Source organism: Aythya ferina (assembly GCF_964211825.1).
Source record: "Aythya ferina genome assembly, chromosome: 4".
In the NCBI taxonomy this organism is placed as follows: domain Eukaryota; kingdom Metazoa; phylum Chordata; class Aves; order Anseriformes; family Anatidae; genus Aythya; species Aythya ferina.
The window spans coordinates 49,192,469-49,204,868 of NC_140300.1; the positions used below are offsets into that span (position 1 = coordinate 49,192,469).

At 36.8% G+C, this 12,400-nt stretch overlaps 1 protein-coding gene across 13 annotated transcripts in view; it reads right to left on the minus strand.

Moving 5' to 3' along the window:
- MARCHF1 (membrane associated ring-CH-type finger 1) overlaps positions 1-12,400 on the minus strand; it is a 404,383-nt gene that overhangs the window by 135,822 nt on the left and 256,161 nt on the right. For 3 of the 13 annotated variants that reach the window (XM_084518144.1, XM_084518143.1, XM_084518139.1), the window contains exon 1: positions 42-388. The exons of the other annotated variants lie outside the window; for them this stretch is intronic. The gene's annotated coding sequence lies outside the window, so the exon portion shown is untranslated. Of the gene's footprint in view, positions 1-41; positions 389-12,400 lie in introns of those variants that run through there. 13 annotated transcript variants of the gene reach the window in all.

Sequence of the window (12,400 nt, forward strand, 5' to 3'; positions counted from 1 at the left end):
CCTCGAGAGCATTGTGGGAGACAATTCAATTTCTGTGTTACCTAATAACTGTCATGGAAACCAAGGAAACCTGGGTCTCGCAGGCCCTTATTAGCGATCGCTTCCCTTTAATGGCACAGACTCCCACATTTGCAGCGGCTGCCACTTCTGCTTTTGTTTCCCATCCGATTCCAAGGGAGTCCACTAAGCACCCAGAGACACCGCATCATGCTGACTAGGTAAAGCAGCATAAGGCTGAAAAGCTTAGTGTCCTATTTTGGAGCCCAAATCTCCTCCTTTAAAAGCACGGATAGCTTGCTGTGTCCTTCATGCCTCTACAGTAATCTGCTTAGGTCAAAGGATCTGCCTGGAAGTGAAGAGCAGCGGTGAGCGAATGAGGTGTAAAAATGAAGACAAGACTGGGAGCGATTGCAAATGTGCCTTCCCGAGGCTGACAGTAAGAAGTTAACCCTTTGCTGTGCTCTCCTTCTCCTGAGACATCCCCAGTAGCAGCTCAGCAGGGGACGTCAAAGGCAGGCACACATGTCTTTACAGTAGTCACACGCCCTGCACAAGTTAGTTACGTGAGCTTTCCCTACCCAGCAGCTTCTGGTCTCTCACTTGTAAAAAGGAAAATGCACAGAAAATCTCTCACCCCCTCCCCTGCTCCCAAATGCAAGACAATAGTAGAATATCCAAGTTGCTGCATTACCAAAATAGGTATGAAGAAAAAAAACTTATGCCATTACACCTCTTAAAAATATTTACTAGTCTTCATAAATATTAAGAATGCATGCAAAACAGATTTTGATTTAGAATAAGAAATATTTAGATCAGAAATAACACTGTATAAGTAATACAGGAATGAAAACAGGGGGAGAAAAAAAAAAAAAAAACAAAAAAAACAGAGCAAACACCAACAATGCCTTAATATGTTGTCAATTTAAAAAGAATTTTAAAAAGTATTACCCTGGCCTTGGAATAAACCATCTTTATTTCTATTGCACTGTATGTATAATACAGTTGTATTTTGAGTTCTATCAAGAAATGATTGCATTGCCTATAGCCTGGATTTTCCTACAAAACAACATGGGGAGGATTTATCACACTGTTGATTCACCACCCCACTATTTTAGTTACTATTTCTCAGTTCAAGTCAACAGAGCTTACAAAAGACAAAGTTGAGAGAAGTCGGGAGCTGATTTACTCTGCCATCCCAGTTCTACATCAGCAGTTTAAGTTAAGGTATGTTAACGCACTCTAGCACAAGGGTTTATCAAAGGCATTAACAAAGCACCGTAACCTGTAGGAGAGTTTACAGAGGCTGCAAGATGTGTGCATGTACTTCTGCACATCACACATACACCTGTACTAATAAAATCAACTTACAAAGAACAAAATGAAGTCTATTGCCATTTACACTGTTCCTTTACAGATTTTTAGTTATATTTTACATGTTTGTTCCATCCTTACTCTCTGATATTCCCAAGTTAGTTTGAATGTATGTTTACACTGCTTTTAATGTACACAGGAAGATCTTTCTGAATTTTAAATATAAATGAAGGAAAAAAGGCAAGCTCCTGCTTATGAAAACAGGTGCAATATAATGACATATTTTGACAGTATTCAAAGACAAGAAATGTCATATACCAGACTGGTAAAGTTTAACTGTTAACCTTACACTGTAATGTAAAGGAAATTCTGTTAGCTTAACAGAAAGTTTTAAAGCTACAGATAAACTCTTTTCTTTCCTGTGAGGAAAGAATCCCTAAATCTGGCCCTGCTTTACCATGCTAATCACCTACCTCTTTGATAAAAGCATTGGTAAATAACTAGTTGTTTTGAATATTAAAATGACCTTTCTGGTAGTGTCTTTTCCATGTTCTTTTTTTTTTTTTTTTTTTTTTTTTTTTAAGTCAACCTCCCTTTTGATACTGTGGCAATAATTCTGTCAGAGATTTCTAGGTTAACCAGTAATCTCTTTAATCCTATGTGTGTCTTTCTGAATTAGCCAAAATAAAAACCTTATAGGGTGTGATGTGCCTAGTTCTCTTTAAAATGACTGAATCTTGTGGCCCCTTCCCCCCTTCCTCCCCCCCCCCCCATGAACTTATCAATCCCATTAACAACTACAAAACAAAAAATCTGATCGAGAGTAAGGGATAAACATTACCATTAAGCAAGTCCATGTTTGCATTCTGCTTAACCGATTTACTAGTTACATTTCTTTCCCATGCCAAGATTTCAGATTAGCATGACATTGCCCACACTGTACATACGCTGAATAATTTACTTCCCACCCAGAAGACTCCCAGCCAGAGTGCTAAACCAAGCCCAAAACAACCAAGCTGCCAAACACTGTGTGTAGAAACGTGGAGAGCACCACTGCTTCAAAATTAAGCAGGCTGTTGGAGGCTACAGGACATACCCAAAAGCACACCATAGAAGTCAGTGGCAGAGGTGGGGCTGGGATCATTTTTCTGTCCCACACTCCTGTGTTCCCTCTCTTTTTTCAGGTACGATATATAGAATTAGAAAATGTAAAGCTTTTGCATCTAATGTTAATATACCTATCATCTCCTAACAGCAGTGCTGTATCAGAATACATCATGGAGAAGAAACAAACCAATTAATTTCAACTCACAATGTATTTTTAGAGTCCCAAAGTGCTTCCTAACAGTTAGAGGATGACTTGCAGCCTTCTGTGTTCCCCTCAGTCACTTCCTACCCCATCTCAGAGCATGGCCACCTAGAGCCAAGCACAGCCCTGCTACAAAAGAGTGAGCAGAGGATAAAAAGGTGCAAGCCTGAAGGCAGATGGAAAATGTAAACCGTGTGTCAGATCCCGGGTCTTGCCTCCCTTGCTCTACAGGACTGTACCGCACCTGAATTCTACTCCCTCAGATCCTTTTAAGTTATGAATTACCTATAAAGTAAGATCTTATGAAGTAATTTTATATCAATGCATTCTATAGATAGATTTTATATCTATAGATTTTAGTGGGGTTTTTTGTTTGTTTGTTTTTTAATCCTATTAAGTGATTTTATCTCTATATCTTCTATAAAGTGATATATATATATTATATTGAAATGTTTTATATATATATATATATATATAAAACATATATATATATATGTTATATATAGAGAAGTACATATTATGTACCACTTGGAAAACATGTTAACCTGCTCCCATTCCCCCCGGTGGTCAGTGTGGGTGCTCTGTCCAAGCGGTATTACTTTCAGCAGACACTCAGCCCAGCAGGCCAGAGCCGCAGTGCTGTGCCTCACCCGAAGCACTGCATAATGGTGGTCTGGGCAAGGCCTTGAAGGGTGCCAGTAACAGAGGAGGACTGGTGATCTGGAGCGGGTGAAGGTGATGTGTCAGAGAAGACAGCTAGGTTTTGGATGAGCTGTTAGTAACTGATCTAAATTACACAAAAAGCAATCCACGCTCAAGAGCTCCCAAAGCAAGTAACCCCCCCCCCCCCCCCCAAGAAGTACCCCCCTTTTCACCTACAGTTTAAAACACTACTAATCGCAATTCGGAGAAGACCAAGGACCCCACCCAGCTTTCAGTCACCCATATTCATTCACACAAGCCCACTGCAGTGAAGTGAAACTGACCAGCTATAGTTTATGGTGCAGCCCCCTGCATAAAAAACACTATCAGCAACAGGTAATTCATATTTACTCATATTTATTCATAAAATCATCTTTAGATGTACTGTAGCCATCAATCTTCTATATGGTCTTTAAGCCAAAAGCTATGATGAATTTTGAAAAAATAAGTTATTGTAGACATTAAGTGCTTAGATGTTGGTAGGGTTGACTCTGCATTTGTCAAAAAGAAACATTGGCTATGATGTACAATATAAGAAAAGGTACAGACTTACAGCCTATTGATCTGACATCTAGGAATGTGTTTCACTGTCTTCAGAAATAGTGCAGAAAAGCTATACACCCTGCATATACTGCACTCCCTCTGCTCCTTACACACGCTATTGAACTGGTAAGATCATACACCCTCATAAATATTTCCACACCTATTACCATGTTTCCTATACACTCCAAGCATCTCACCTGACCTCTACTCTATCCCTCCAGTGTCCTCAAGGGTAACTTTAATATACATTGCCTTCGCAACTATACTACCATCACTTTATTACTGAGAAACTTAAAAAGAATAAGTGTAACTCAACCACCTCACCTGATCTCATGGCAACTTTATTTAAGAAGACAACAAAATAGAGTGGTTTTATCAAAAGAGGCTGGACTAGATGATGTTCCATTACTGTACTTCGATGCACAGTGCTCCTAGATGTACTGCTGTATGAAGTACAAAGCCATCTGTAAACCAAAATTTCTGAAAAGGAACCACTCCATTTCCCTCCGATATTAACAAGTGCATCAAAGCAACTGAGTATCTCACCTCTGACCTGCAGAGATGACAAAATTACAAAAGGGTCAAGCACATAACTACAGACAATTAATAATAAAAAAGGGTATCATGAGGAGGCACATTTAGGAAGAATTTATAGATAGGTCCTAAAGAAAAGAATCCTGCCTACAGTTTTAAATGAAATTTGATGTCAGCCTATAAAAAGTGTAGCAGCACACAGCTATAAATTAAGGTTACATACCAAGTATGTATTCATGTACCTGTATTTATTAACACGCACATACACAAATATATATAAATATCCCCAATAACACCCTTTAAACACAATTTGTTCTTTTCTTCAGAAATTTCATAATAAAGCAATCTCCACATATACAAACAGTATAAAATTTACAATGTTATACTAGGAAGGAAGAATCAGAAAATGAGACCACTCACTCACAAATAATTGGGATGGTTTTATTTCCCTTAAAATAGGGGTTACTCTCTTATATTAAGTTTTGAGACAAACACAAAGCTCACCTACATTAGCAAATTTTATGCAGGCTACATTTTGTTCCTTTCAGCCACATTTACATCGTAGGTATAGAGAAGCAAGTGTGATCATCACAGCAGCTGTGGAAGTGGATACCTATACTAGATAATGATCAACTGGGATGAAGTTCTGTCACTAACTAACAAAAGTTTCTGTCACCTAAATTAAAAATGCAGGTAGCAGTTATCTATAGCAGACCAAACAAGATTGATGAAAACCAATCCCTTGGGCTTCACAGCATCCTCAAGTTATGTGACACCAGAACCAAATGAAATTTTTAGATAAATGAAAAATTCCCTTAGATCTTCTCCCATCCCTCACAGTTCAAAAGAAAGAAAGTAAAAGTTAAAACCTACTGCACTGCAAAGTTAATCCTAGAATTAGGACAAATAGGAAAGATATCTTTAGGCAAATACAATTGAGGAGTGTAATTATTTTAAAATGTCCAAATATTTCAAAGCAATATGCACTGGATTACAGAATTTTTTCCTCTGAATGGGAAAACCTGTTCTCTGCTATCTGGACCAGTATATCTTAAATGTTCTGCACCATGTGCTGGCATCCAACAGAGGAACCTCAGGAGTAGAAGCACTTTAAGCAGAATTCTGGTGCAAGCAAAGTCTCTTAAAAAGCAAAATTTAAAAAGTTGTTTAAATGAGGTGAATAGAATTCATTTTCTTTGCCAGTTAGAACATCAAATGGCTGTGAGATGTCATATCAGAAGTCACTATGTAGAATTGACATATATAGATTTGAATATAGCCATCATGTTATCAGATCCTTAGGATATTTTTTTTTTTGGTCGCCTTTCCCTTTGCCCACCTTTAGGTTCATTACTGAATGAAATGCTGAGAAGTAACATTTGACATATTATGAATAAAAGTGCATTACAAGTATTAAAGAAGTAATCAATTAAAATTTTAAATAAATAAATGGCTTGGGATATTTTTTCTATCTTGCTACTCATGGGAGATTGCACATTCCTTCACATCATTTCACTAGCAGCATCACTAAGCACAGGTCTTTTTCCTCTGTAAAGAAACTGAAAAAGAAGTCAGTGCAAACAATGGAAGCAAAATTTTAAATGCAAATTAAAAAATAAAACCTAATAGCTGAAAAGAGAGTGCATTATTAAAATGTGCCTGTTGCATCAAATAAACCTGCCAACTGTCATGGAAAAATATATCTGATGTTAGATTTCCAGCAATGAAACAAGAGCCACTGTAACAACACAGTTTTCTGTAGATTAGTTTAAGAACAGGAATACAAATGCATTCACAAAATTTGTGTAAGAAATTGGTTGAGTGTTGGTAACAAAGAGACAGCAACTGCCCCATGGCTTTCATAAAGATTTAAGCTATTGCACGATTTTGGTCCTGCAGTTTTTTGTCTTTGTCTGTTTTTGTTTTTAAGAGGTGCAAAAATTCATTATTTCTATTTTATTTTGGTAATTGAGACCAGGAATGGTTTGGATTATATTCAAGACTAGTCTACAGGAAATGTCTATATTATCATATAGACTTATTTCCTGTAGACTAGTCTTGAATGCAGTAAGCAGTAACTGCAGAGAGAGGCAGTAAACAGTGAAATTAAGGACTAAAGCTGCATTGAGAGTCACTACTGCCTTTGTCACCTACCATTGCTATGCTATAGGCAGACACCTTCAAATGACATTCACTTCAAATAACAGATCTTCAGCACATCAGCCTCCCTCAAGTCACAGACTACTACAGGTACTGCCTGCCAAATGTTCTTGCTCCTAAGCACAGCAAATACACAGTTCCAAACATGGGTGTCAAGAGGAGCAGCCTGAGACTGTCCCATCTCCTCTGCTTTGCTTATTAGTGAACGACTCATTATGGATGCTTGCCTTTAATTTCTATTAGTCGAGGCTCCCGTCTGCAAATACACACATCTTTTACATTTTTTTTCTGTAAATATGCTGAGTGTTTTGGAAAACAATGTAAAACTTCAGACAACACAGTACAGAAACACCATTCAACAAATCTCCAGGCCCCAACCCAGAAAGGTTTGCAGCTAATATCAGTATATCATGAATAAGTAATAAATGCAATATGCATATAAATGGTAAGATTTCTTGAAAGATTGTACAAAAACACAGCAGCCATAAGTTTTTTGGATGCTCCTTTTTCCAAAATGCTCTGTAAAAATACTGTAACAAAACAAAGTGTCAAAAATTTAAACACTGCTGTCCACATACTACTTCGGATCACACATGAGTCTAGGTGTCCAGCAAATGCCTACCAAGTTATTGGGTTATGCTTACAACAGAAAAAAAAAAAAAAAAAAAAAAAAAAAAAAAAAAAAAAAAAGTACTAAAGATAGAGGATAAACATACACGTTGCCACCTACAAAATTATTTTCCATTCTTTATTAGGTCATTTATTAATGACATATGTGTAAAAAGGTGTTTTAACTCAGCTCTCTACAGAAAGTGGTTAACAATCTTTATGACAAACATCAAAACTCAGCAAGCAGTGGAATCCATCTGCTTAGTCTTGGGTTAAATGCTGCAAACCTGAATCCAGCAATCTTAAAGAGTAATGGTGTTACTCAACAAGATTGGACTTAAGTTCCTGGCCAAGATTCAAAGCTGTCTGCTGACATAGAGGCACTATACATAAGACCTTGAAAGTCTTCTAGACATGAGCATCAGGAACAAAATGAAGTTCAGTAGTGCAGGGAACAAGGTCATGGCTCACACAGAACAGCAAAAGGAAGGCTGGTAGCAGCCATTAGTACAGATGGATTAGAAGGACCTGTGTATTTCTTAGTCAAAGGATGACTACAAAATGCTAATTACCATCAGCTGCAAAAGCATACACATGGTGCCAGCATGCACCAAGCGGGCTATTTCCAATTCTTAGTTTGGAACAAGTTACACCGATAATTACCTCAAACATTAGTCTTTTCACTTCTCCCACAGCTGACCGCCAGCATAAAGGATATGCTGAATTCAGACAGCAGGAAACTTCTCTAAAAAAAACCTGCACAACAGGAAGTTATTTGCTAGCCCACCTGCTGCTGGTACTGGCTACATATAATTAAACAGTATGACCAAGGGTGGCTTTTTGGTGGTGGTGTTTTTGTCTGTTTGCTTTATGCACATTCAGGTGCACAGTATATTTGAGAATACAACATGAATCGTGCACTCTATCATCATCTGAAAAAGAATAAAGACATATGCACAATTTGTGATTGAAAATTAAACCTCACAACCAGGTCCATCTGTGTGAATATCAGAAGTTTACTTTCAGATAACATCTTTCATGTTTGCTGAGCATTAGCTGCTTTGTGAACCTCAGGTGCTGGAATGCTCAAGGGACTCGCAAAAATACAAGATGCTGATTAAAAATTCACATGAATATTCATTCAAAACACTTTTTATAATGTATTTTATCAACTTCCTACAGGTGCCTATTGCTTATTATACTGCATTTTTTCCTTTATTTCATACCTCTGCCTTGAAAACTTAAGACACCACCATCTCCCTCCTATTTGCATTTACAGTGACCTCTTCCTCCTCCCCTCCTTCAGAAATGCTTGGCTAGAGTTTTATCTCTGGTTAAATACTCACATTCCAAGAACTACCATTTCTCTGTTGTTTACGTATATAAATATACATTCTATTCCATAACCAGCTTTTACTGAAAATAGTTCAATAACAGAAACCTTCTATACTGAGGAAGTTTTTAGTCTTATGTCCAGTCTGCATGTTGTTTGGCTTTGAACTTTCTCCTACTGCTTCAAGAGGGAGGATGTTTCATTGCCGAGATGATAAAGATGCTGTTAAATTAGAACAGCAAGGAATTTGAAAAGATCTGTGGAGATTTACATTACAGAGCTGGCAAATTCCCTTTCAACTCAGTGGTTTTGACCCACAAAATTTTGTAGCCTCATAATTTTAAGACCATACGGAAGTGAGATGTATTATGCTTCCCTTAATGCTATGAAACAGATTAAATGAATTTTAATACTGAGATTCATTTTACCTTAAATTGTGATTCAGGCATAGGATTAAATCATTTTGAAAACACAGACTTCACATTATTGAAAAACTGTGTTTAATAATGAAATATTTCACAAATTTAAGACTAAAATCTGAGCCATTGTAAGTGGGTACCAATCCTAAATTATTGCCACCTACTGTGCAATTTCTACTTAGAAGGAAGTAAATTCAGTTTTATTTGCTTACCTTGTTACCCAGTATCTGTTTACTTCTTTTGCTAACAAATTGAAACTGCTGTGAATTTAAATGCTGGTGTTTCATTATGTAAGAAAATTATTGATGTTTTTCAATTAAAAAGTAAGCCCACAAGGAACTGATGCCTGACTGATACACGGGGTCAGCAGCCTTGTTTGCCTGAGTAAACAGATATGTAAGTAAAGCAAAGAGAAGAACTTTAATGTAAATGAGCCACCAGAGGGAGCTCATCCAGCCTTCTGAGTATAATAGACTATATTGACTTTGGCAAAAAGTTAATTAAACATTTTTTCTAAGGGTTGCTGACTGAGTTCAAAACAAAGCACATTCCCTGGCTGAAACTCTACATGCCTGAGAAGTCTAATGTAATCAGAAGACGTTGCTTCTTTAACAAACATGGAATACATTTCTGATTTAATAAAGATAATTAAGTTTAGAAACACATGCTACAGTGTTCTTCTACACATGCAAACATACACTAGCCTTTTCTTCCCCGTCCCTCTTTGGAATTTTCTTTATCTGGAAAAGATAAAGTATTTTAAAAGACAACTCAAAAAACATGACATTTAGTTTCACCTAACAGACGTATACCAAAATCTGAGCCACATAACCAATTAAAGGGTATTTATTTCTGATCAAATTTAATTTATTATTATGATGCTTACAAAATTCTGTAATTAGTTGTTACCCTTGGATGGACGTTACCAGATTACATTTGAGTTGTCTATCACAATAAGAGTTGTTTCGTTTCAAATTTTAGAGGACTCAGATTCAGAAAACGCATTCCTCAAGCTTCTCTTCCACGGGTCTGATGGTCACTAAGAAACCTACTAACATTATTCAAAGAGATGTACTAAAGTAAGAGGCAGTCAGTTTTTTACACTGTGCTCATTGATCAAGTAACCAAGAGTTTCACCTGTTACTATCCCATGAAATCAGGGGTATAGTAGCGGTAATTTGGGTGTGCGGAGGAAGACAGAGGACAACAAAATCACTTCCTCAAGAAAAAGCACCTTTCAACATACACAGTCGGACAAATCCCTGCAACTCTCTCTAGATATTTCTGCATATTATATACATTAACTATACATAATTATCTCCAATTAGCATAACTCTATCACAGACTTAAATCACATATTTGTTTGCATACCCATTATCAGCTTCCTAAAAGAATAATTAAATTTCTCTTGCAATGTTTATCTGATGTCTATCTGGATGCTTTGCTTTCAAAGATGAGATTAAAATTAATGTGCTATTACATTTATTTGTTCCTTCAAGATTCAATGAAAAACTGAGCACTCCTCAATACCACATGAAAGTAACTTTTTATTGTGAACTCCTTTGCAATGTGAAGATACTACAAAAATCACCAATACTTAAGCACTGTGATAAAAGCCAACCTGAGAAGACCTGTTCTTTAAGTTTCAGTAGGCACTTCAGAGTGGCAAGCTTCCCTGTCCAGCTGTTTTACCTTTGGCGAGCATGATTTTTCATCGTTTGCCCATATAATCAACAACAAGCAGGACACAAGTTACAGCTGCTGTCCAATATATATTATGAAGTCATCCTTCCCAAGAATATTTTTGGACTAAACAAGCATAGCATTTTACTGAAAAACTGCATTTTTAAGACAGTCAAAAGAGATCAATACAAATATTAATTTTTAAAAAATGGTCAGATTTTTTCTCCTGCTTAAAAACAGCCACTGAAATTCATTCTAAGGATTGTACTGAAGTAAGATTTACCAGCCTGCCCCCTCTCCCTTATGCTATAAGATAGCCACTTTCTTCACATCACATTCATCTTGGTATTTTGTACTGTACTTACCATATTAGTAATTACCACATAAATTTTTACAGCAGAACAATTCTAAGACTCACTTGGAATTTAGGGTGTAAAATAAAGTTTTATAAAAGTCTGTAAAGCCTCTGGTCAGGAAATAATCAGTAAATAGAAAAAGATAGCAGAAGATGAAATTCTTACAACTGTTTTCTGTTCATGGACATTTTGTGCTCACTACAACATAAATCTGTCCCTGCTCAGAAGCCCGTGTAAGAAGACAGGTTCCCTTACAGAAGCTTGAATTTCACGGCTCCTCAAAATGCAGCAGCAGAGTGACCTCCACACACCAGCAACGACTCTTGCACTATCTATACTCTGCAAAAGAATAGCCCCCCCGACCCCTTCACCTCTCAGCTTCATGAAAATAAGATTGTTTTCCAATAGCTCACCATCATCGTACCAGGGCTAAGCAGCCACCTGGAAACCTGACAAAAATGAGGCACACTGCATCAACACACTGCAGAGAGCATTAGCTTATTTTGTTGTAGGACTGTCAAGTACCTTACTCAACTGTGCATGCTCAAAACTAGGGAAATCCAACATCACTGAAATGAATAAAGGCCATGGAAAATATCACTATTAGACTATACTGTGTCAGTTTAATAGGCATCAAATGAGAAACATGCTAATAACTGCGGTGTAAAAGATAAGGACTTGCAAACAATAAAACATATAAAAGAGTATTTCTGAATTCTGCATGTAAAAGCTCTTCCTCTTTGAGTAAAACTTATTTAGTGCATAAAAATGGGATTAGCCTTAGGGTTTCCTCAAGATTCAAAATAAGTTAAAAGCCTTGCACCCACTGTATTTTGAAGACATTTTGGCACCAGATTCCCTGGAAAACCCACTGTGATGGCATTTGAAAACTGTAGCCTTTTTACTTAGTAATGGATTGAATCAATCCTTGGAAGGTTTCCTCCTTGACTGAGTTTTCTTCAAATAGAATTAAGTTAAATGTTGGTCTTGCCATAAAAAAGGCACATTAGATATCAAACATGATTCATGATAGCAATGAACCAGTTCGGTCAAAAAAAGAAAAAAACAGAAATCTAAGGAAGTGATTTTGAAATGGAAACCAAACTTTTCTTAAGGTCATCAAAAACTCAATTTTTCAACCAAACATTGGGGGTGGGGGTACTGTTATTAAATTCCTTCAGGAAAGGCTGCATGTGTAACATTTCCATGTTTCCCAGAAGGATGAGTCTCAAAGCACCTTGAACTAATCCTGTACTTTAAAATAGTCACAAGTAATTATGCACATCCTGTTCTGATTATCACTTTTTCTAGTATCATTCATTGATAAACTTAATAGATTATTAAAATAACCTAAAGAATCATCCCCTCCACCCCCCCCCCCAAAAAAAAAAAAAAAAAAAAAAGAGGGGAAAAAATCAATTTCTTTAATAGCTTTTAGAAT